This window comes from Neovison vison, chromosome 13 (genome assembly GCF_020171115.1).
Source record: "Neovison vison isolate M4711 chromosome 13, ASM_NN_V1, whole genome shotgun sequence".
Lineage (NCBI taxonomy): Eukaryota > Metazoa > Chordata > Mammalia > Carnivora > Mustelidae > Neogale > Neogale vison.
This window is the reverse complement of record NC_058103.1, coordinates 71,899,933-71,924,302: the sequence shown is the minus strand read 5'-3', so window position 1 is coordinate 71,924,302 and position 24,370 is coordinate 71,899,933. Positions and strand designations below refer to the sequence as shown.

Below are 24,370 nucleotides of genomic sequence, written 5' to 3'. Positions count from 1 at the left end.
AAATGTATCAGGCTTCACTGGTAAGATACGGAGTAACGCTTCACTTAAAAATGATGATTTGGGGGACGCCTGGGTGGCTCAGTTGGTTGGACGACTGCCTTCGGCTCAGGGCGTGATCCTGGAGTCCCGGGATCGAGTCCCACATCAGGCTCCCAGCTCCATGGGGAGTCTGCTTCGCTCTCTGACCTTCTCCTCGCTCATGCTCTCTCTCACTGTCTCTCTCTCTCAAATAAATAAATAAAATCTTTAAAAAAAAATGATGATTTGGCTTTAAACTATGGTCCACTTTCAATCTAGTGTGCATCTGTTTCTGACTATATTTGGCATTCCCACACCGCACCCCTCCCAAACTTCTGAGGGCCCCACACCTGCAGGGCCGAGACAGCTCCTTCTCCCAGCCTTAATCAGTTCTTCCTTTGCTGAGGATAGACACTGTCGCCTCTCAGACAGAGGCCAAGCGCCAGCCACTAGGAGAGAGTCACTCTGGATGTTTCTACGTCTGCTTACTTCGGGACTTAGAGCCTCCAGGGCGGGGCGGTAATTAAGGGTTTTCAAAGGGCTTTCCTGAAACCTCCTGAGGCCTGGCTGTAGGAGTTATAAAACTTCACAGAAATGATGCTACCAAGGGAATTAGAAAAAGTGGAAAGTACTACTTGTAATGAATGTGATCCCAATAAGCTCGTGGTCGGCAGCACATTCTTTGTTTCCAGTAACCCCTCAGGTCCTACATTTCCAGATAACTATGTGATGTTCAACAGATGGCAAAAAGAATCCTTGAGGGATGAAGGACAGAAAGCATCTACTCCAGTCATGGTTGCTGGTAAGAAGACTCTCCCTCACACACAGGAGAATTTAGGGCGGGTTCAGGTCATTAGAGCAGGAATGCAGGGACCGAGAGCAGAATGAGATGTGGGTGCCTTGCCTTTGCCTCCGCTGAGAGCCCTGTGCTTCCAAGACTAAAGACCTCTTTTTATGACACTTTTTTCCCTTTGCTCCAAACCAGAATTTAGCAAACATTTAAAACATAATTTCAAATAATGCTTAGGTTTATTACTCATTATGTCAGCTATATTTGGCTAAAAGCTTCTAAACATCTCAGACCAACTGTGTTTACTTTCATGGTTAAAAAGTCATCATCCCCTTAACACCCGCGATCAGCGGAAATTTTATACTCTCCTATTCACATGCAGCCTGTCTGGCTCACGGCTCCGTGTGTAAGTCTGTTAAGTCCTCTTTGGAATAACCATTCTCCGAACTAAATTCAGGCAACAGTATCAGTCTTCCCAGGGCTCTGTCTAGCCATTTAACTTAATGCATTTATTTCAGGTGTCTCTTATGAGATCTAATAGGTTTCTCTGACACCCGTGCCCTGCTCTTCTGTTTTCATGGTAGAGGAAACAACATACCTGGAATACAGGCAGGTCCTAAAATGTGCTGAAAAGATTACAGAATTCTTCTCAATAACAGGAAAACATGGGTTCCTGTATTAGACACACACCCCTAAACACACAAAGAGGATTTCCTCCTTTGTTTATGTAAATTACACGACACTGAGGCATCCTGGGAAACATGAAGGCTTTCCTTTTAGCTTTAAAGTCGTTATGAATGCCTATTTTTACTTCTGGTCCACTTATTTCCAAGTGGTTCACAGCATTATAAAAACTCGAACACAATGCAGGATCACTGTAATTACTGGCATGTTTAAGATTGACATTTTAGCAAAGCAAGTTCCCTGGAAGTCTGTCACTGAAACGAGAAGGGCAGGAACCTCACCCACACGCAAATGCCCCACAGAACTGCTAACAAGAACTGCGCCACAGAGCGGTCAGTGGTCATTTTCCACGAGGAACTTACAGCTCAGACATGCCCGACTCGTTCTTTCTGCTCGCTTATTCTTTGCCCAGTTCTTGGAATCTTGGTAGTTTTCCTGGGCACCGAGCCCGGTTTGGTTTAATTTTTGTTTATTGTTATTATCTCTAACATCCAAGTTTCTATTTTGAAGCAGGTGCCTTAAAATTATATTATTATATACACATTATATAGAATTAAATAAAGACTTTCCCCTTCTTGAAATCAAAACAACCGCAGAAACACACCATCGCCAGACTTTCTGAGTTCTGTGCTTGAAGGAGCCCTGTTTTATCCCCTTTGTTGTTCTGGTGCTTCTGGGGTCCAAAGCCGATAAAAAAAAAATATGTCACTCAAATTCTGGATGTTCAGTGAAAATCAGGAATCTTTCTTCTCCCTCCAAAGGCCAGCTGATTGATAGCATACCCTGCATCGGTAATATTGGAGTGCTCTCTGTTCAACTCCGTCAGTATAAGACTCTGTAGTCACGATTTTGAATAACTTTAAAGGGCAGATAACCAGGGCATTTCTGTCATGCCTTTAATGTTCACGATGCCAAGGAAAATATACAGGCATTTAAAGGAGGCAGGGTAAGCATGGTACTCCCAGCTGAGACCACTCAGAACCAGCCTGGTTCCCTGGGTCTCCCCTCCAAACGCACACCAGAATCATCTGAGAGTTTTTACAACAAATACACCAAACCACATGAGTCAGAATCTCTGGAGGTGTGGCCTGGTATCCACATTTTCTTCTTCCCTAGGTGATTCTAGAACGCAGGGACTGCTGAAATCACTGCTAATGTATTAACTTATTTCAAAAATATTTACGGGACATTTATTAGATGGGAAACATGAAAGTCAGTTTTGTGGGCAATTCAAAGACTGAATAAGATATGGTTCTAAGTCAAGAACTTGGGTGGTGGGGTGGGGCTATTCAGAATGATCCAGAACAGTGCTCATGCATGGCAGGAGTCATCTGAGTGAGGTGTTGGGGAAGGAGAGGGCTTTGAGGACCAGGGCAGAGTTGGGGGAAGTCAGGCAGGCTTCATGGAGCAGCCACATTCTAGCAAACAGACCATGTGCCCTTGCCCAGACTTCTATGATATCTCCCACACTGGTATTCCTGAGCAGTCCAGCCATTCAAAGTTAAATACCGAAGACTGAACCATCTTTTATGTTTTTTTTTTTTACATTTTTTATTTTTTAAATTTCTTTTCAGTGTACCAGAATCTATTGTTTTTTTCCAATTTATTTATTTTCAGAAAAACAGTATTCATTATTTTTTCACCACACCCAGTGCTCCATGCAAGCCATGCCCTCTATAATACCCACCACCTGGTACCCCAACCTCCCACCCCCCCGCCACTTCAAACCCCTCAGATTGTTTTTCAGAGTCCATAGTCTCTCATGGTTCACCTCCCCTTCCAATTTACCCAAATTCCCTACTCCTCTCTAAGAATCTATTGTTTATGCACCACACCCAGTGCTCCATGAACCATCTTTTAAAACCTTCTTAATGGCATCCCAATGCTTAGAATAAAACCCAAGGCTCTTACCATGACCTGCAAAGCCCTAGATGATCTGGCTCTTGAGTACCTCCCCGTTCCCATCCCACTCCATTCTCCCTTCTGTCTACCAGGCTCCTGCCATCTTTTGCTCCCAGGAAATAGCAACCCCCTTCTACCCTTCGCAAATGCTGTTCCCTTTATATAAATACTCCTTCCTTTGTTTTTTCTTTTTCTTTTTTTTTTTTTTTTATGATTGTCTCTTATCCACCATTCAGATTTCAGTTTGCATGTCAAAATTCCATAGAAAAAAAACCTGGGTGATCGTTTTTCTGCAGAAACTTCCCTCACCATGTTATTTCTTTCACTAAACTTTGCTCCTTGCAAAACAGGTTCATTTAAAACCTGGATAAAATACTCAAAATTTGCTTCTCTGGAATATTTGAAAAGAATAAAACCCAAACTGTTATCATGACTATTGAGTCCTAAAACATGTAAGAGGTAGATAAATCCCCACATGGATCTCGCAAGTTCCCTCCTACCAGTTTGTGAGGTAGGATCCTAGAAATTGACATAATAACAAGTGACATTTTCCCCAGAAATTAAAGTTTTTTTTTTTTTAAAGATTTATTTTACAGAAAGAGAGAGTGGAAATGTGCACAAATGTGCGAGTGCGGGGAGGGACAGAAGGAGAGAGAGAGAGTCCCAAGCAGACTCCCCAGTGAGCACAGAGTCCATCATGGAGCTTGGTCTAGATCATGACCTAAGCTGAAATCCATAGTGTGATGTTTAACTGACCCAGCCTTTTAGGTGCCCTCTGGCAATTAAATTTCTTGAAAACCTTTTAAAAATACAGTTTCTGATTTTTTCTCTCTTAGTTGACCGCAGGTCTGTGACAGAGGCAGCATTACTGTTATCATCACTGTACTTACAGACAAGCAAACTGAGGCATGGAAAACACAGACTTGCCAAAGTAATACTGTTCATAAATGAGAAAACTGCAACTTGCAAAACGAACTTAGGGTTCACTGCTCTTTTCACTGCAGCATTTTGCTGAAATGTCAAATGCCACGTTTTATTGCATGTGGGAAGCTCATTAAATAAGGGCTAACTGAATTTTTTGTTCTAATAATGATACTGCCATTGTGATTTTGACAATATCACGAACTGTTATTCCCTTAGTATTTCCCTTTAAATAAACTTGGTTTTTCACTGAAGTTAATGAGGAACAGAGCATATTAAAGCCATAAATAGATACATGGCTCTGCCTACATTAAAAAGGAAATAATATAAAATATACAATTAACACATAAATGCTACGAATTTCAAATTAGAGAGCTGTCAGCGGAAAGTCTGGCATATGAGGTCCACTTGAAGGTAAAGTGGTGACAAGCAAGTGTGGACAGGTGGTAAAGCCAGTCACAATACAGATGTTCCCTAGATATAATTATAACACTTACCTGGGAATGGCTTCTCTAAGAGCACTGTGTCATAGGCATTGGGACTCACTGAGTAAGGCATGTCTTGGAGCGATCTGGGTCTAATACCGCTTTTTCATTTATCGCGTTACCCACTGTTTTCTGTTGGTATTAGAGGAAAACAGTAGCATGGGGCCAACCAAACCCAGATCCTTTTGCTACCAACTCTGATTAAAAAAAAAAAAAAGTGTGGTTCTCATAGGGGTACGCCTCCTCATTAGCCTTCCTGTAGACTTCGTTTATCCCTCAGCTATAGTTAAGAAGCAGTGATAGGAATTACCATGTCTAGAATATCATTACCATCATTATTCAGGTGGTAAAGTATCTTTCTCTCATGAACTAACGACATAAAAAAGGTCTTTTGAAGAAAAAAGAGGGACCTCCATGAAAGACTGTTCAAATACAAAATAAGAACACTTAGCTCCAGTCAAAGGGTAGAGACCACCAGCCTTGCTTCTGGCCAATCAGAAAATTCTATTTAACTGGAAACCAACAAGCCAGACAACAGCACTTTCTTAGATCCAACCTGGTCTTATGGTAAGTCCGGAATTGGTAGAGGAAAGGACAAATCCTGATAAGGAAAGAAAGAAATTCAAGTTGCTTGCATATTATGCAAACCAGCAGAAGGTACCTGGTCTGCCAGTGATTAATAGGCTGATCTTCCATTTCAAGGTCTAATGGTTGAAAGACCTTTTAAGGAGTTACAGCTTTCCCCAGCAATCTCATTATTCACACAGCATCACTTGTCAGTCTTTCCAAACAGGAAAGTCAATTTTGCTTACGATACAAAATACCTAGTTTCAGTCTTAAAATATTATTTTAAAAGAAACAAAGAATCATCATATAAACAAAATTATTCCTCATCACCAATATCCTCTACCATTTCATTTTTCCTAGGTATTTCCATATATTCGCTAACATTTGCACACACATTTCTTCTTTTTTATATTTTTTTAATTTTTAAAAATTTTAAAATTTTAAATTTTAAATTTAAAATTTTAAAATTATTAATATATAATGTATTATTAGCCCCAGGAGTACAGATCTGTGAATCACCAGGTTTACACTTCACAGCACTCACCATTGCACATACCTTCCCCAATGCGTACACACATTTTTTATTAAAGAAATTAAATTCCAACTGAATCATCTCACATTTTTATGTAATCATTGCTATTTTTTAAAAAAGGGTGCTGAAGAACAAATCGTATCTACAATATAGCTTGATATTGAGGCTAGGTAGTTAAAATGCAGAGCTTACCAAAACTTGATACCTAAAATATCTTAAAACTTCATCATATTCTTACCATGACCTTATGGTTAGGTCAAAGTTGGTGTTTTGTGGTATGCTTTAGCTTTCTGCTCTGCTGGGGTCCAATGGCCAGACATGTGGATTTCAACAAAACTGTGGTGAGAAACAATTTGAAGCAAGGAATAAAAGTGATATCTACACAGAATTTTATCAGGGCGGCTCTTTGTCAGAGGTGGCTGACATGAAGGTAAAAAAGACAGAGAGAGAGAGAGAGAGGGAGAAATCCTCTGAAATGTGGTTCTAGAAGTAAAAGCAAAATTGAGCACACCTCCTGGATGCCGACGTGGTAAAGAACTGGGCTCACAGACCAACGTGAGAAATGATTACCTGGAACTGGTTTCCTTAATGCTCTTCCAAAACTCTAATATATGATAGTTCTAGGTAGATTTCACAGTACCTACGGAGAAATGAGTATCAGGTCTGAGGCTGCATCCACAGTATTATCTGGTGAGACAGTGGAATGTTTACAAAGCTGAGAAGCAAGAATATAGAGATCGTTCCCACAAATATCAGAACAAGGGAACGCCATCATTGCTATAGTTAGTGGGAAATGGAGCATGGCGTGCTCTACACAGGGTTGATCATTGACTTCCCAGAGTGTGTTCCCATTTAGGACATGGTAAATGTTCAGACTCCACAGGCTCCAACCAGACCAATTCATGAAATGGCCAAGCTGGTCTTTGGGGCCCGATTCCTCTCCTCCTTATCTAAGGTCCGGAGGGCTCTCTGGTCAGATTCCTGACAGAACCCAAACAGGCCTGAAAGGGTATTCTTGAATCCGCCTGCTTCTAGGAAGGCATTTTTCATCCAAATAAACAACCATCACAGCAAAAACAGTTACATTCAGTCTTGAGCACCAAGCCCTGGGGAAAATGGTAAGATGGCCTTTAACAGTCCCTGCTCTACTGACCCTAAAGGGGAAGACAGGGGAGAATCAGTGCACAAGGGCTGTGAGGTTTGTTCTTAAAGGCAGACTCCCTTAGTCTACAGTAGGGAAAGTTTCCACACGAAGATTCCTTATTTGGTATCATCAATTCCAGGGCCTGTACCTTACATCACATTCTCCCCTCCAAACTGAAGAAGGAAAAGGAGGACCAAGAGATCAAAAGCCCATGAAGGGGCGCCTGGGTGGCTCAGTGGGTTGGGCCGCTGCCTTCGGCTCAGGTCATGATCTCAGGGTCCTGGGATCGAGTCCCGCATCGGGCTCTCTGCTCGGCGGGGAGCCTGCTTCCTCCTCTCTCTCTCTCTGCCTGCCTCTCTGCCTACTTGTGATCTCTCTCTGTCAAATAAATAAATAAAATCTTTTAAAAAAAAAAAAAAGCCCATGAAATTTTTCCAGAGGGATATTGAAAAAGGGACTATTTGTATGTGAAACTTCTTGCACAGAAATTTGGAGAAATCCTTCAGGAGAAGGAGGGGAATAAGAACATCCTGCATCAAGCATTCCTTAAGAAGGCTGCTTAAAAGCCCAAGTATGAAGGTAGAGCACTATATGGAGAGTATGAACAGCTTACACATCAATAGCGCCAGCGAGCAAAGCCCCCACCAACTGCACCAACTTTGCAGAAAGTTCTGCCAGGTTTCCAATGTTTGCAAATTACCAACAAGGAAACAGCATTACTTTCAGAACATGCAACTTCAATGTCACATGTCAGTATGACATCTAATTGGTATTTCTAAAACGTAATCCTTTCTAATTTTAAGGTCCTTTGCCTGGTTCTTTCTTTCTTTCTTTTTTTAAATTGTAAAACATGTAGTTTTTATTTTTTATTATATTTTATTTTTTTACAGGCTATTCTACTTTTCAAGTAAATGACTATGAGGGGTTCAGGTGTACCATGGGTGGTCTTGGGCTGTTATATCTTTAGCTGGGAACCAGAAAGCTTAATCACCAGAGGGTTTGTGCTCCCCACTGCAAGACCAACAGTGTCCCCATCACGTTCCATGCTGTCTTGTGTGTTATACATCGACATACAAAGCGCTGGTTTATGTATGCACATACACACGAAGGAGAGAACAAATGAACAGCTCCTCAATGGAAGAAAAAGAACAGCTCCTAAGCCCACCGGAAATCACGGATCAAACCAAAGTTTATTTCAGGTTCAAGTGTTCAGTTTCACGGTCAAACCACAGTTGTAAGGGATTTGAACTATCTTCTTAATAGAAAAGAAGAGTATCCTGAGAACTAGGGAGAGTGGAGAAAATGGCAAAAACCAAGAACGTAGAGAAATATCAGGACACTAGAAGGAGATAAATTTTGGGTTAGAACTTCTTAGGAAATCTCTTTTCCTGCAATCCTTATTCTAGCAGCATCTCTTATAAGCAATTCTGTCTGCTTCAGCCTCCCTGAAAACACAATTTTGGGCTTGAGATTCAGCAATCTGAGATTTCCCATTGTGCATGATTTTTTAGCTTCCTGAGACTTTTCTCTATGGACTTGAGGAGAAAATCAATTTGCATGCATTTTGGGTAAAGGGTAAACATACAATGAATTATAAACCCTGGCTGGCGCTAGCTACTGCAACTTCACACCTTATACAGAGAGGGTGTAACACATCTGATGGATATGGTGTAACTGCCAAAAGAGTGAACAGGACACCGAGGCTTCGAGCGGTGAGAGCCATGGTGGCTACTGAGGAGATTAAATCCAGTCCCAAACCCTGTAACATGCAGCGCAATAACCGAAGGGGTTAACTGCAGTCACAGAGTCTTATTCTGTCCTTACTTCCTCAGATCTGGAAACAGATGTAAACATCATTTTTGATCTATTCTTAGGGGAGATTTACAAACAGAGGATCTGAAGACAAAGGCATCAAAGCATTAGTACCTGACTCAAGAACGAATTAAATTACTCTGCAAGAAGCTCAAGGGCTGGGGATAAAAACTTGAAGAAGAGATTTTTTAAAAATATTATGCTTTCCTTGCTGTTTTCCATTCTAGGCCAAGGAGCGACTCTCTGCAGAGAAATGTCATACTTGTAGAAATTCACTATGTCTTTTGTCTGGAAGGGTGGCTAAAGAGCCAGAGCCTTCCTGAGCTCAAATAGCCCTAACAGTGAGAAGAGAGTGAGTCATTTCTGCAGTCTCTGCTTCCTTGTCCCTCATGTGGGAGGCCTGGTGCGGCGCTCCCTGACACTCCGCGCCTACTGGTGAGTGTATAATCTATGCGTAGTCAGTCTAAGAGAACCAGGGCAGGGTGTTAAGAGGATGGGGATTGCCTTCGATGTGAGAAGAAGACCACTCCCTCCAAAAGGAGAATTTTTCCTGCCTTGAAGGAGGCAGAGCAGCCGAGAATTCTTTAATGGACTGGGTAGTAAACATATAATATCACTAGGTTTCTGGAAAAATCAAAGCTGTTATTACTTAGAAAACACAGGCTGTCAGATATAATTATGACTATCAGTCAAGCAAAGACAGACCTTTCCTGTCTGTTCTCTCTGGCTTCCTTCTTCTTCGCCTCCACCACTACTTAATCCTTTCAGTAACACATGTTAGGTGAGGGTGTACATCACTGACTGAACATCTAAAAAAAGTCAATGATGTCACTAAGAACATGACACCTTCACTCATTACTGTGTTAAATGGAGGAATAAAATCTAGGGACGTGTTCTGGGTAGAATGAATGTCATTTACATGAGTGAAAAGGATCTATAATTAAAATTAACTGAATTTATTTTGGTAAACTCTAGGCAGTATCTCCTAATGCTAAATATGTGATATTCTATGGCCCAGGAATTTTACTCCTGTGTCTACACAGCAGAAATGAGTGGTGCTGTGTCCACCCTTCTGCCTGAAGCAACCCCAAATGGACAAACTATGTGGAACAATAAAGGAAAGGGACCCTTGAGAGACGGGAAATGAATGAGGTGAGTCCTATGATCACCCAAGTTTATTTGCTGCTTTGAGAGTTTCTTCCAGGCTGTGGTGCAAGGAGGAGCCTAGGCAGAGACTGGTGTGTGAGTTGAAGAGACAGAGCAGAGAGCCTGGGGAGACCCAGGGGTCATTATCCTCACATCAGAGTCATGAAGAAGAGAAAACTACATGCAGAAAGAATGCTGGAGATCGACAGATATTCACCCGTGAATAGCTAGCTGCATGTTTCTCACCACAGGTGTGTGAGGAAATTACCTGAGGCCAAAGAAAGAACCACTCAAAACGAATAGAGGAAAGAGCACCCCAAGCTCAAATAGGCTTTGGGAAGAGTTTCCATCAGGCAGACTAGAAAACTGATCTTAAAGAGCAAAAATAGAGGGAGGACAAGATGGCGGGGAAGTAGGAGGAGGCGCCGTGTCAACCTGTACCCTAAAGTGAGCTGATTATCTACCAAAGAACTCTGATCACCCATGAAATCAGCCTGAAATTAGAATTATACACATCTGGGGGGCGCCTGGGTGGCTCAGTGGGTTAAAGCCTCTGCCTTCGGCTCAGGTCATGATCCCAGGGTCCTGGGATCGAGCCCCGCATTGGGCTTTCTGCTCAGCAGGGAGCCTGCTTCCTCCTCTGTCTCTGCCTGCCTCTCGGCCTACTTGGGATCTCTGTCTGTCAAATAAATAAATAAAATCTTTAAAAAAAAAAAAAGAATTATACACGTCTGGATCTCTACGGGGGCAGAAGACGCCAGTGGGCAGGTAAAGCGGAGTGGGAACGTCGGACTGATATCGGAAGATAAACAAAACGGGGAGGGAGCCACCAGAAGTGACCCATTAAAAAGCAAAAATAACACTGAGGGGAAAAAGAGAATAAAGCTGTGGAAAACTTTTATTACCTATTCACAAGACTTGTTGTTTGACTAAACAAGGCACTGTAGCACTGGTGTTAAGACGGGCACACAGGTCAGTGGAACGGTCCAGAAAAAGACCTGTATATATATGGGAAATTGGTATTCAAAGAAAGTGCAAAGGCAAGGCACTGGGGATAGGGTAGTTTTTTCAGCAGATGATACTGGAACAACTGGACATCTGCCTGCTAAAAAATGGAACTTCGGCTCCTACTTTGTACCATATACAAAAATTACGTTAAAATGGATCAGAGACCTACATGTGAAAGCCTAAAACTATGATAACTTTTAGAAAAAAACACAGAGGAAAATCTTTGTGACCTTGGGTGAGGCAAAGCTTCTTAGATTTGGCACTAAAAGCATAATTCACAAAAGAAGAAACTAGGTAGTACCAAAACAAAACTTCTGCCCTTCAGGAGGATGAAGGGACAATGCACAAACTGGGAGAAAAAATTTGCAAATCTCTGATAAAGGACTTCTGTTTTTATAACTTTATACTTTAAAAACTCTTGAAACTCAATAAAAAGAAAAAAGAAAACAGCCTACTTTAAAAAAAATGTGTAGAAGATTTGAACAAATACTTCATAACGAAGATGTGGATGGGAAAAAAAGCACAGGAAAAGATGCTCAACATTATTAGTCATCGGGGAAATGGGACTCTGAAACCATCAGGAGGTTCTGGGATACACCTCTTAGAATGGCTAAAATGGAAAAGTCTGGCCCACCATGTGTTTGCTTGTGCACAGACAGTCACAGCAGCTTTATCTGTAATAGGCAAAAACTGGAACAACCTAAAGGTCCATCTCAACACAATTATGCCAAGTGAAGCACAGACCAGAAAAGAGTAAACATGCTCTTTATGCTTCCATTTGTATAACATTTTAGGAGATGCAAACTCATGTCTAGGATAGAAAGCAAATGCATGGTTATACACAGACACGGAGTACGGAAATGCTGGGGGCCAGAGAGAGATTTACAAAGGGGTATGAGGGAACTTTTGGGGATGATAGGTTTGTCTTTTCGACTGTGGTAATTTCATGGAGATATATATCTCCATGAAAAAAAAATATATGTATGTATGTAAAAACTCACCAACTGTACCATTCAGATACGTAGTTTCCTGCATGTTAATTATACCTCAAGAAAATAAAGCTGTTAAAAATGTCACAAACTGGGGCGCCTGGGTGGCTCAGTGGGTTAGGCCTCTGCCTTCAGCTCAAGTCATGATCCCAGGGTACTGGGATCGAGCCCTGCATCAGGCTCTCTGCTCAGTGGGGAGCCTGCTTCCTCCTCTCTCTCTGCCTGCCTCTCTGCCTACTTGTGATCTCTCTGCCCAATAAATAAATAAAAATCTTTAAAAAAAAGTCACAAACTGATTTATGGCAGTTGTGGTCAAAATAGAGATTGCCTTTGATGGAGGTAGATAGGACCCTCCCGAAATGTTGGAAAAGTTCTATATGTCGATATGGATGATGAGGACATGGGTTTTTATATATCTAAAAAACTCACTGAATCACACACTTAAGATTTTTATAACTTACAATATATAAGTTATACCTTAACAAAATGTAAACCAGTAGCAATGATGATGATGATGACAAGAGAGTTTAAGAATTGGTACCCATTTGAAGTCACCAGCCATGATAGGCATGTCTTAGCACCTGCCCCAGTCAGGTCATTGCAAGGCTACTGTTGGTAACAGAATCACAGCACCCAGTATATTCTCTACACAGAAAGAATGTGCAAAGTTGGAAGTTATCTTCATCTGTTTTGGCTACTAAAATGGAGTACCACATACAGGAGGGCTTATAAATATCAGAAATTCACTTTTCATGGTTCTGGAGGTTGGGGAGTCTAAGATCAAGGTGCCAACAGAGTTAGTGTCTGGTGAGATCCCACTTTCTGCTTCATAGCTGTCTTCTCACTGTGTCCACATGGCAGAAGGGGCAAAGGAGCTTTCTGGGGTCTTTTTTTTTAAATAAAAGTGTACTCATTCAGGAGGCTTCCACACTCATGATCTAATCATCTCTCAAACGCTCTACCTCCTGATACCATCACACTGGCGTTTAGGATTTCAACATACAAATTTTGGGCAGTCACATTTAGTCCATAATAGAAGTGAATTTATTCACTGCGATTCTGACACTGTCTTTTATAAAAATCTACCTTGGTATTTGAAAAGCATATCCTATTTATAAAATTCTCCCATTGGGTTCTTGGTCCTCTCCCTGCCTGTCTTTTCTGGAAACCCTCCAGTTATCCCTCCTCTGGGATGACGCTTTCTATCTTCATCTTTTCAGACTTCTTCCATTCTTCCCAAGAACATGCTTAATGTTTTCCTTTCCCATGAGAATTCTCTATTGACAAGGCCAGTCCTCCAGCCCTACCCATTCTTTTGAAACGTGTGGCAGTGAGAGGAAAGTTATGTGTGCTCCAGAAACTGCCCCATGAACATGAAAATGCCTAACGGTAAAACGTAATGGCTTTGCCTTCTGGGCATAGAAGTTTCATTGGGCACAACAGTTAACGGCAAAACTCAGAGGTGGAAAAGAGCTTGACCTGTTCAAGGGAGAGAAAGAAGACCGAGGAAAGGAAAGAATGAGTGAGTTCACGGAGGACAGCAAGTGTAGGCTCACAAAGGTCCCAGTGTCCAAGGCTGGGTAACCATGAGGGAGCACTGCAGCAGGATCTTGATTGCATTTGAAAAATGTTGGCCAACTGCAATGGGCAAAGAGGGCATGCAGGAGTATGTGGGAAGGCAGGGAAATCACAGGGGAACATCTACCACAGGAGTCCAGGAGAGGCAATGGTGGTTAGATTGATGGTGGTCAGGAACACATGGAAAAGGGGCAGTCTGTCCTATTCTCCATAGCTATTGACTTCCCTCCTAGAGGGCATCCTCAAGGTCAGTCACCAAGGCCCAGCCAGTTAGCTTCACACACTAAGGCCTGGTGTATTGTAGGCCGTTGTCCATTAAACATCACACTTTGTACATGTGTTGGAATAAAGATATTTATATTTATCATATGTGCGATCTCAGCTACCAGATTATCAGTAATTTGAGAATAAGAGATTATATCTATCTCAGGGCACCTGGTAGGGTGCCCTACCCAGAGTCTTACCTCAAATATGCATCACATGAAATATCTCCATTCTCATCAGGAATGATCAAGGACTTGCCGTATGTACTGATGAGTGTGGTTAGCAATATCTCAGCCACCCTACTCGCTTTTTGGCCATGTCTGTTTTTCTTTCTGTCTGGGGTCATTTAAGGCAGTATGGGGGAAGGAAAAAAAAAAAAAAGGAAGAGCCAGGCACACCTGACTGTAGATTTTGACATGTGGTAAAGAGCCACTTGGCGTGCAGAGAGCCAGTACCTCCATGCCTCCCGCCGCACAGGCTGAGTAAAATGCACTGGTATACACCTCGTAGGCATTTATGGACAGCCGAAGAATCATTTCTGAAATAAATGATGGCACTTGTGTTAAAATGATTCCTTCTGAAGAAAAATCCCTGGGAATGTTTCAACAGCACCCCTTGATGAAGAGTCAGAACAAAAGGAGCAAAACACCTGACCTTGGGATGCTGAATGAGTGGAGACAGGCTTGGCTTTCTCTACCCGATTCCCCACTGGCAATTTCCCCATGAACTGGAGCATAATTGGAGGGCAAACGGTCTTTTTTTTTTTGAAGATTTTATTTATCTAATAAATAAAAGAGAGTGGCGGGGGAAGCAGGCTCCCTGCCAAGCAGAGAGCCCAAGGTGATCCTAGGACACTGGGATCATGACCTGAGCCAAAGGCAGAGGCTTAAACCACTGAGCCACCCAGGCGCCCCCGGAGGACAAACTGTCTTAAGGAGATGAGGCACAACTAACTATGGATACGTTAGCTCTTCTCAAAACTCAGCTGGCCATATCGGCAGGCCTCCACCTGCTTGCCCCATGGTATCTTGCCTCTCCTTTAGACTGGGAGCGTAGACCCGAGGCTCTTAGAGCAGGCCAGTGGGGGTCAGAGAGCAGTCACCGTCCTGGGCCAAGGAGAGGAGCTGCTGCACTCAGCCAACACGACTGTGGTCACTAAAATCTGTTCCTTGCAGCTCAGGGACAGAGCTGAGCGCTTGCCCCACCTTCTGATGTACACCCTATGGAGTACACTTTCTCAGTTTTACTGAACGCCACTGTGTGCCCTCCACTGTGGGAGTAAAGAAGGTATTATATTTTCTTTAACAGCAAGAGCAAGCATTATAGACAGCCACGGTTTACGTTAGGCAGAGAATACATTATCGCAGAATCATGCAAGCTAGTAAGTGGACCTACTAACTGAATTCTCAAACCCTTTGCGTGAGATTGAGCTGGTACCAAAACTTCAGAACTTCAGTCTATTCTGACTTTAATTTGGGGCAGAAATCACCAATTTTGCATTGCAAGGTAACTTAAACTAGCTTTAAAACTAAACTTAGCACTTACAACCAGGGGGGAAAAAGTAAATTCCTTAGACCAACGAATTACTAAAACTTCTAACTTCATTGGCACATTCAAAAGCAACGTTTTGCTTCCATGTATAAGTTAAAGCTGTTTGAGATGTTATACCAGTCTGACATAACTAAAGCTCCCTTAACGGATTCTACATGTGTGGTTTGCACTTCTGCCCCTGCAGTCAGTACAGAATTGGGCAATACAGAATTACAGAGTTGGAAGATGTCTCAAGAGGTCTACTCTCCACCATGTCTTGAGCATGCTACCTTCTCAGCTACTTTATACAGATTCTTTTCCCAACCTCTTTTTAGCTCCATAATAATAACTTATAACTCACCCGAATAAAGAGCTTTGTGATGGGAAACTCCTTTGAGGTTATGATTAAAGCCATTTGCATTTCATATTCTTGCAAGTCATTTAATTGGTCTCCAGTTTTCCCCTAGTTAAAACCTTTCCACTCCCTTCAGCCTACCCAGATGGGTCTTCTTTTTCAATGACCACCTCCATGGACCCAGCTGAGTTCTTCATGTTCCCTTTAGGACAAAGAGCTAGAGCTAAATAGAACACTTTGAAAAGAAGAACACAATGCAAGAAGTTCCCATTCAGCACTAGACTATCTGGATTCCTATTTGGGCATGCCAGTATTTTCGAAGCCTGTGATGCTGCATGCTATGGTCATCTACTGTAAGTACTTAGGAAGCCACTGTCCACATTCTCAAAGAGATTAAGCTTTTAATTGACATTCTAAACTTGTATTTTTTTCCACAAGCCACACCAATATTTTGACTTATTATTTTCTTTTTTGCCACTATTTCCATATAGCAGGTATATAAGCCCCTTTTGAGCACCTTGACTGGGAGAAGCTATTTCCTGTTCTCACTAAAGAATGGTACACTGCTGGTCACCTTCTGCAGCCCCTACTCCTAATCAAAGTACAGTGAAGTATCTAGCAGCATTCCTAGTATGCAGTGAGCATCAATATTATCTGTTGCATGAATGTTGTGAATCTCCGGGAAGGGGATGGTAGAAGGTGGGAGGATGCCACTGGAAATAAAATGATACAAAATGAAAGGCTTTGCATGGTCTATCAAACAGCGTAGGTGTATTTGGCAGTTTGCCATAGTTTGAGGAACTGCCATGGAGAGGATGAGTGTGTGCTGGAGGTCTTGCTCTGCCAAGACTGTATCAGGAATGTGCCAGATGATGATGTGAGGGGTCCAGAGGTCCCCCGAAGCCTCACAGTGCGGCAACCAGCTGAATATTTACTACCTGCAGAAGCAAATGATAAAAGATCTCATCTTCAGTGGGTGGGTGGCTGTACTGTGCAGCTGCTTCCCAGCCAAGGCTCACTGCCGGGTGGGGCCCAGTGGGTTTGTAATGAGAATGGGTCACATTTCAGAAATGTTAATATCGCTAACTCCGAGATGTGGATAGCTTCCCATAAGCTAAGTTCTAGTCCACTCGAATCTCACTGCCAAGGGCCATGGACCCGAAAGAAACACCTTGCCCACAGGAGGCTGTAACTTCCTAAGAACCTGCCTCTCTGGAACAGAGAGGTAATACAGGTCTTGTACCTGCTACCTCTTCCTTGTCCCACTAATGGCTAAAGGAAACCAACTTCCTGATCATCCTTAGAGAGGATTTCTTAGATCAGGTACAAACTCATACCAGTTTTTTTCCCTGCCAGACTCCATAGGCCAAGATCCCTGTGGCCAACAGATCCATTCCTTAATGAGACTTTGCTGAGCCTTTAGTTGACCTTAGCATCAAGGGAAGCTGGCACCTGTGTGAAGGAGGAAATCTCTCTGGGAACTAGCAATATTAAATAAACAGAGAAGCTAAACTATGCCAGGATTCCCATAAAGATTCACTTCTTCGAACTCAAATTTTAGTCTATCAACAAAACCATAGATTCCGGGAACTCTTTGCTGCTGGGATGTTTTATGTGTGGTCACTGGTCATATACGATACTGAGCACGCACATTTTGGAGTTCCAAGATACTTGTACAGCACACATCACACAAGCCGTCACAAAACTAGACTGGCCAAACGTGCCAATTCTAAGCCGACTCTGAGGAAGTGACTAACACACATCACAAAGGCCACTTTAGGGTCTGACATTATTACAAGGACAGAATTAATGTTTCTTTCCTATGTGTTTCCTCTGCTAAGAAGGTCAATGACATCACCGAGAGTTCTACGTGAGAAGCCAGAGTCCACCCCACATATATCACAAAGGTTGCCCTCCTGACGCCAGGCCATCATCTATAGATCCTCAGTTCAAAAGAAATCTGTGCAAATGGCTCTGGGTACAAGTCCCTCCCATCGCTGTCAATCATCTTGTCACATGTAGAAGAGATTAACCTGACGGGTAGAAGCACTCAGAAGCCCTGAGAATTCAAGTCTAAATTACAAACTTATTTTTAGAAAAATAAATGCTTGATTCCTTAAGTAATTTACAATGCAATGGATCATAAGTGTCCCTGGGTGCTGGATGCTTGGCTGGTCCCCACCTAGCCAACCTAACTTTATACCCCTTCCTTCCCAGACTGACTCCACCAGAGACTTGGCATCCCAAAGTACTAGGGCCTTGCACATGTCCTAGCCTGACTGGCTGCATGCCTCTGCTCCCTGAGACTGCTCAGACTGGGATGCCTTCACAACTGCTTCCTGCAAATCTGAATTGTGCCCATCCTTCACAGGCCAATTCCAGACTCTTCGTCTGCCACAAGAATTTCCTTGGCTGTCTAGCCCACATTCCCACCCTTTCCTCGAGAGGTCTATGGTATTTCTCTCTAATACCCATTTTAGGACTCTGTTACACTGAATCTAATTCAGGAACACAAAGGAAATACACTGTTTACAAGCCAATGATCACTCCTAAACTGCAAGGGTTTTTTTATGTTTGTTTAGTTTAATAGGTAAAACCTTTTTTTGAACCTATTTTAGCATTCTCTTCCATTTGCTTGGGAAGAATTTTTTCCCCACAGGAAGTGTGAAGGGAGCTTCAGCCAAACTTGTGATGAATTATCAAATATTCTAAATTCAGAACATCCTCAAATGAAAATGTATTCCCTGATAATATTATAGCAGACTCTTGTGGTTTATTAATTAATTTTTTGGCACTCCAGGCAAAATAGGACATAGTTCCTGCTTCTCAAGGGTTTTCAGGTTACACTTAGATGGGGGGGGAAGCAAGTGAGAAAATGGTAATTATATTTCAGTGCAAAGGGAGGGTTCAGCAGGCCCAAAGAGGCAGGCCAGTTTTCAGAAGAGGCAAGTTCTAAAGGGAGAGTTGAAGAAAGAGAAGAAACAGGATCCCTCAGAGAGGGGGAGGACTACATCCTGAGGACAGTCACTCTCTCAAGTACAAGAATAAAAGGTGAAAAAGCCATGTTTCCACCCGTCCCAGGTGTATATTGCATGGAGCACTGGGTATTGTATGTAAATAATGAATCTTGGAACACTGCATCAAAAACTAATGATGTATTTTACGGTGACTAACATAACACAAGAAAAAAAAGAAAAGAAAGAGCCATGTTTCCAGAGGGGAGAGAGCATAGACGGAAACAGCCACAGTGTGACTGGTTTGAGAGTCTAATGACATGAACAAATCCTTTTCAGGATGCAAGGAAAACTGGCTGTCCAGTGGCCTGAACTGAGCAGGGTGTGCACGCCAGTTTTCCTCGCATCCTCAAAAGGAGGAGAGAAGGAGTGAGCATTTTACCAAGGACAAAGTTGGGGGTGGGTTTCCCCTCTCTTTTTTACAAATTGCCATTACTTAAGATGTAAAATTCCCATTTGCTGTGTGTGTGTGTGTGTGTGTATGTGTGTGTGTGTGTCTGTCTGTCTGTCTGTGTGTGTGTGTCTGTCTGTCTAGCTGGCTCCAGGCTGCATACTAATGCCAGCGGGGATGAGAGGATTAGTTACTCAGATTCTGGTGTTCAGTGATTACGATTTGTGTTATAACGGAATTCATTATACTTCTGGCTTCTATTTCTGGTTCAAAGAAAGGCAAATTCAAAAGAAGATCGTCAAAAGTCCTTGCTCTTCCACCCATAGGTACATACCACACTGTGCCACAGTCTCTAGCCCATCCATGTCATCTTGGCCACCATGCTTGAAAGGCTTTGGAGAAAAACAGCCGGAACCCAAATTATTTCCTAGTGTAAACAAGCTTTGTTCATCGAAATGTAAACCAAGCAGAAAGCTAGTAAAGTCCATGCACTGTCATGGGTGGAAGGTCATCTTAATTGAAAAAGTAAAGCTAATTAAATGGCTATTTTTCTGATATGAGAAAAAAAAAAAAGTTGTTTGCTGAGACAACAAAGTAAAAGGAAGCTTATGTGAGAATACATAATGTGTTTCTTGCTGGAGCCTTAAAAAGGTCCCCTTCAAAGAATCATAGCTCAACCTGCCATTTCCTGAGAGGGAGGAAATGCTCCTTCCTGACACCTGTCAGGACATGCTCATTAAAATGGTTCTCCAGCAGAGTCCGTCGTTCCTGGTATTGAATCACACTGTAGTTCCTTACTTGCTCTATCGTGGAACACAACAGCGTCGTGGACGCCTGACGTGGCCTAGAAACTAAGCCATGTCCTCTGTGGAGAAAGGTGCTCTGCGTGGGGAAGGAACCTGTGTCCATTAGCCCTGGAAAGCAGCTTGCTGAATCACAGCACTGACTGAGATGAGAGGAGGAAGCTTCAGAAAGAGCGGCAGCAAGCCTGGGACTGGAGTCAGGGAGCTCTGGCTCTTGCGCCCACTCTGCCTACCTGTCTGTGTTTTTCATGCAGGACTTTTACTGTTTATTTCATCATTTCTAGGAGGAAGCTGGACCAGAAGAAAGTCACGAGTCCCAGTTTTCCCTTTCTACCGTTCTGTGTGTGACATGAACGTATGCTATGTGTTACGATACCTAGATGTCTCTAATAACAAACACAAAAAACCATTATATTGATAAAAATAGAAAGGTCTGTCTTTCCAAATAAAAGATACCTTTTCACTTTAAAATGTCGAACCCGGGTACCTGGGTGGCTCAGTGGGTTAAAATGTCTGCCTTCAGCTCAGGTCATGGTCTCAGGGTCCTGGGATTGAGTCCCGCATCGGGCTCTCTGCTCAGTGGGCAGCCTGCTTCCCTTCCTCTCTCTCCCTGCCTGCCTCTCTGCCTACTTGTGATCTCTGTCTGTCAAATAAATAAATAAAATCTTAAAAAAAAAAATGTTGAATCCACAAAGGCTATCTTTAACTTCTTCTTCCCAGTCATTGTCCTCGACTCTTCTATGATTCTGAATCCAAGAGACTGCCACAGTCAGCGGGACTGCAGGGCTGATGAACAGTCGGGGCGAGGAGTGGCAAGGGGAGGTCTCTTGGCAGGAAGAGAGCTTCAAGATAGAAGAAAACCATTCTTTTGGGAGTGGCAAAATGTTATGCTCATAACTTTCCTAAATTCCCCTGGAGGGAATCATAGCTGAATATGAGATGTTTATGTAAATTTTGTTTTGCTTAAGAATTTAAACTGCCAACACTTGGATCATAAAGCAGTGTGACTATTCTATTCTTCTGGAAAAATCTGAAGGCACAGATAACATCCATTCAACAAATACTTACTGCACACACAATGAAGGAAAAATGATGTACAAGGGGTGAGGGTTGAGGGAAGGGAGATGAGCTGAGGGTGGAAATAAGGACAAAGAGAGTCAAGGAGAGCCCTACGCTTCAGGAAGTTCTCATTTTAGTACAGAAACGACAAGTCCGTAAGTGCTAAAATGCAAGGTAGGATATGATAAATGCCACAACGTATACTTCTTACCAGCAGGAGGCGTCTCCTTAGGCGGCTGGAGGAGGCAAAGAACACATACTCAAGTGGAGTAGGGAAGACGGGTGAAAGGTGGGTTTTTGGGGGACTCCAGACGGCTTCCTTATGAAAAGTGCCAGCTGAGCTCTAGCTGGAAGGATGGGTAGGGCATAGGAGGATCAAAGCAAGAAGCCGATCTGATTTATGCCTCAAACCATCCACTGCACTTCAGAAGAAACTAAAAAGACGAGCCCTTACTGACGGGGATGGGCCAGTTTGCAAGTCTAGCAATAAGACCACCCAGAGAGCAGCTGATTTCTTTCAGATTACCTTGACCTGGGATGAATCTCAAGACAAGCCATTTCCTGGCCAAGAATCTTGGATACTCCTCTAAGCTTAAACTCAATGTTTAGGAAGTAATTTTGTTAAATACGTATTTATATTCAAAAGCATAACTCCCAGTTTCCTGGTCTTGTTTCCTGGCCTCAACACAAGGCACTATTATTTTCTTGAAGAGGAAATTATTCCAGTGCCCCTGCCCAGGCTCCACTGACTTCTGTTTGCCCTCAATTTTCTTCCTCTTCTTGAAAGGACACCCACAGTTATAAATCACACTGGTTCGGGACAGCACGTAGGGCTTGATGGAGAAGGAGTTAAGGATGTGGAAACTGTGGGAACGTGGTTTCTGAGTGAGAACACTTAAAATCTCACTTCCCTTGGGATCTGCCATCCATTAACAATTCAGCTGCAGGGCGAGGTTCATCTCATTTTAAAATGTAAGTCAAGAGCCTAAAATTGGTAATTGGGCATTTAATTGGGTATGTGAAGGCACTTACTGGATTTTGAACAACTTCAACAGGTAATGTTTAAGAACATTAAAAATTACAGCAATGATGAACCAGATGCAAATGGAAAGTGAATGAATTTTGGCACTGTAATTTAACACATCGCTGACTAGTGTTTTGAGCTGAACATGTTAAGCTTGGTTGATTTTCTTCAATTTTCTTATATGCCAGGGATTATAAAAATATTTTACTTTTTAAGCTTGGCTTCCCCTCTCACAAAACTCCACCTTAAGAGCGTTTGATTCAATTCAGTACATATATATTTGGCATAATATGTAATCTATGTTGCTGGAGCCTAGAGGGAATGCCAACAAGCCTGAGCTATACGCACATGAGGTAGTTTAACAGCAGAGAGCATATGAGAACCTGGCCACTCACTGGGCCATCGAGACAGTTAGCTGGATGTCTGTCAATTGAACAGAATGGCCTTTTTACAGTGATCTATAACCACAGACCTCAGAGTCATTTATAATGACTGCCCGTGCCTGCTGACTCCTCATTCTTCTCTCAATTTCATTTTACTTCTTCTATTTTCAATAGATAATAACATTCACATGATTCAAAAGTAATACAGTGAGACATCTCACTCCCACCTGTCACCTTCCTTCCCACCGGCTCTGCCCTCTTGTCTGAATCAAATTTGGTATTTGCTCTCTCCTCTGGAGGTGGCTTGAGATCTGCCTGAACAGATTTATGGGAGCCCTATAAACCGGTAAGGGAGCCATCATGCCTACGCCCGCTCTTCCTGAAAGGAAACGGCGAGCAAGGAAGGATGACAGAAGTGCCCGTTTCCTAAACTTCTCACTATGCCCACTTTGGTCAGAACCACCGCAGGCCTCAGCGTTTCAATGAGTAAACATGAGAAAGGCTCCTGTGAGTCCGTAAAGGAGTAAAAGAATGTGAACGCTAAAAAAAAAGAAAAAACGAACAATAAAAAACTAGTGGCCAAGTCAATGATGCCCCAGGACCCATCTCACTGAAGTAGGTTAGAAAATAACCTCTTTGGAAAAAAAAAAGAGGAAATTTCCATATATTCAGTCCATCATGCCTAAGAAATAATTAGTAATAAAATATTACATGGAAAATAATATGTAAGATTGTTATCATTAGGGCTGTTGTTATCTTCTGTATGGCCTTTATGCGTAACGTGAACAGAAGTCTTTCTTCTTAGAAGGGGAGGAGAGGGGCAGGAGGACGATGGTGCAGTAAGAGCGAGGTGCTCTGCATCCTAATGCTTTTCCTGTAATCTATTTTTTTTTAAAAAAGATTTTGTTTATTTGTCAGAGGCAGACAGCATGAGAGAGAACAAGAAGGGGGAGCAGCAGGCAGAGGGAGAAGCAGGCTCCCCACTAAGCAAGGAGCCCAACGTGGGACTTGATCCCAGGCCCCTGGGATCATGACCTGAGGCGAAGGCAGAGGCTTAAGGACTGAGCCACTCAGGCCCCTCCTTTAATCCATTTGAAACTGGAATAAATAATTGGCATCAAGATATTGATCAGCGACAACAAAATCTCTCACCCTCTTCCGGTTCCCAACTGGCTCTCAGCTCTGGATCAATATTTCTTTTCATTTGCCTGCCGTGGGCTCATTCGGTGCACTTTTACTTACTTGTCTCTGTCCACGATAACCAACTCTCAGGGTTGGTTTGATGGCAATTCTATTATAGCCCTAAAGCAATTATTTTAAGAAGAGATGAGGAAAAAAGGAGAGGAACTGTACAAACAACTTGACAGAATCCATTTTCTTCCCCTGCTTTTTATGTTTCTTGCCTCTCCACACAGCCTTTCTTCCCCTGAGCCTCAGGCACCCTTTTTTACAAAACAGAAACAGGATCTTGGCTGGCAGGAGCTGCGCCTGTGAACAATGAAAAGCCCAGCGGAGAGAATGATTCCCAAGCAGCGGCAGGGCAGCTCCTGAGGGGTCGCTGAGGCAGCAAGCTCCCCGCTGGGGGTGTCTGGCGGCCCTGCTCCTGGCCTGCTACTGACCTGGGAGCAACACTTGCATGACTGGTTTCTTCGTCCTACACACTCTCTCTCTTCACACACTGACTGCGGACTCTTTCTACCACAAGGCCTGACGACCATGAACTCTGAGAAGGAAGGGTCTGGCTGCCTCTGTGAGTGAGGGACCAAGAAATGACATTACTGAACTGACATTTATCTTCTCTCCTCCTCATGTCCCAAACTGTCTTGTGCTCAAGGATGCTGGGAAAACATTCAAAACCTAACCCCAAACAAAACAACACCCAGACTTACTAACTCACTGTATTGTTTAGAGGGTTCTCTAGGGAAACTAATGGAAAGCTTCCTGAGCTAGGCTTCAACTAGGAATTTGCTT

At 42.8% G+C, this 24,370-nt stretch overlaps 1 protein-coding gene across 4 annotated transcripts in view; it reads right to left on the bottom strand.

Moving 5' to 3' along the window:
* The window catches only part of STXBP6 (syntaxin binding protein 6), a 255,709-nt gene that overhangs the window by 50,096 nt on the left and 181,243 nt on the right, over positions 1-24,370 (bottom strand). The window contains exon 1 of one of the 4 annotated variants that reach the window (XM_044231555.1): positions 1,407-1,492. The exons of the other annotated variants lie outside the window; for them this stretch is intronic. The gene's annotated coding sequence lies outside the window, so the exon portion shown is untranslated. Of the gene's footprint in view, positions 1-1,406; positions 1,493-24,370 lie in introns of those variants that run through there. 4 annotated transcript variants of the gene reach the window in all.